The 1,622-nt window shown below is 66.5% G+C and overlaps 1 long non-coding RNA gene across 1 annotated transcript; it reads left to right on the top strand.

The window, feature by feature from the left end:
- The first annotated feature begins 310 nt into the window (after positions 1–310).
- On the top strand, positions 311–1,422 carry LOC119098492 (uncharacterized). The gene is made up of 3 exons (XR_005094246.1): positions 311–344; positions 587–649; positions 1,318–1,422. It is a non-coding gene; the product is annotated as an uncharacterized LOC119098492 (long non-coding RNA).
- Positions 1,423–1,622: the final 200 nt, after the last annotated feature.

The raw sequence follows: 1,622 nt of genomic DNA, 5'->3' as shown, positions 1-1,622 counted from the left end.
CAGTCTATAAGCAGACAAACTGAACTTTTTTAGTACTGAATTGTCCTGCGGATGTACTTGATGCAAAGTTCGCGCCGCCTTGCTTGCGCACCTGCCCGTGGCTAGTGCTGCCCTCTGGACCGCCCTCGCCGCCGTCCGGCCCGTCCGGTGACGCGCCGCGCGTCGCCACAGGTACGGCCGGGCCTGCTTTGACGCGCTGCTGGCGCGGTACGAGGAGCCGGACAGCCGCCACCGCTGGGACAGCCCGCTGCTGACCGTGCAGCCGGACGAGCCCACGCCCTGCGCGGACGTCCTGCGCGCTGCTGGACGCCCCGGCGCCGCGGCCCAACCAGTCCACACAGAACGTGCGTGTGTACCTGGCCGTCCGTTGGGCCGCTGCCCGCAGACGGTCCGGTCCGGCCGGGGTGTTGGTCGTTTGTCGGCCTCTTGTGTATACCTTAAGCGCTCCCGATACACTACCTGGCATGCATACGTGCTGTGGGTGTAACGCGTTGTGCGTAACACCACACTGCCGTCACTCTGGTGTTAACACTTGGCCGTTCCGAAAAAGATGCTTCAATTCATTATTGCATTTGCGATATTGCAGCCGTTGCTGGCGCCCACCAACTTCCTGTTCGACCTGGACCGCCAGACGCAAGAGGTGGTGAAGGTGAGCCAAGGAGCGGGGGCCGAGCCACGTGAGACCGCGGTGCTCCGACGGCCAGCGAGCGGGGGCCGAGCCACGTGAGACCGCGGTGCTCCGACGGCCAGCGAGCGGGGGCGAGCCACGTGAGACCGCGGTGCTCGACGGCCAGAGCGGGGGCCGAGCCACGTGAAACCGCGGTGCTCCGACGGCCAGCGAGCGGGGGCTGAGCCACATGAGACCGCGGTGCTCCGACGGCCAGCGAGCGAGGGCCGAGCCACGTGAGACCGCGGTGCTCTGACGGCCAGCCTCCGCCCCGGTGTCACCCCCGCGCAGCGGAGTCTCCCCGGCCCTGGGCTGTTGCCGCACCGCTCAGGCCTAGCAATGGCCACCGCTAGATCAGCCGTTTAAAATTATGTTGCGGCAAGCATTAGCGTTGTGCGTTTTCATGTCGGTTTGTCACAAGGTGACGTGCCCAGCGCTTCCGCAGCGGCTAAGACCCGGCCTCTGGTCTGTAGCTCCGCGCTATGATGCGTCCCCGGGGTCGCCGTCGCTGGCTGTGCGCGGTTTCCGTAATGTCTCGCCGTTCACGCGTCGGTCCTCAGCGCTCGGCGGCCATGCGTGGCAGTCTGAGCCGGCTCCGCTCCGCGTGGTGGCGGCGACCGGGTCACCGCTGACCGACCCCCTGTCCGCAGGCCATCATGGCGGGTCAGCAGGCGGCCGTGGAGGGTGACAGGCTGAGCCTGCCCATGACCCCGGAGCGGTACACGGTGTCGGCGCAGCTGACCCTGGCGCAGCTCAGCCGCGCCGCCGCCAGTTCGTCTCCTACATCAAGACGCACCCTGCCCAGCCGGGAAGCGTGGCCACGCTGTTCGTGCAGTACCTCAACAAAACGGACGGTGACAGACGGCCGCGTCCGACCCGGCAACATCACCGCCATTTGTGTCGTACGCCGTGACGGTTTTATCAGAGTGACGTCGATGGCATGCGACCTGTATTG

The sequence above is a fragment of the Pollicipes pollicipes genome, unplaced genomic scaffold, assembly GCF_011947565.3.
Source record: "Pollicipes pollicipes isolate AB1234 unplaced genomic scaffold, Ppol_2.1 Scaffold_4740;HRSCAF=5597_pilon_pilon_pilon, whole genome shotgun sequence".
NCBI lineage: Eukaryota > Metazoa > Arthropoda > Thecostraca > Pollicipedomorpha > Pollicipedidae > Pollicipes > Pollicipes pollicipes.
The sequence above is the reverse complement of the archived record's forward strand: the minus strand, read 5'-3'. Positions and strand labels throughout refer to the sequence as shown.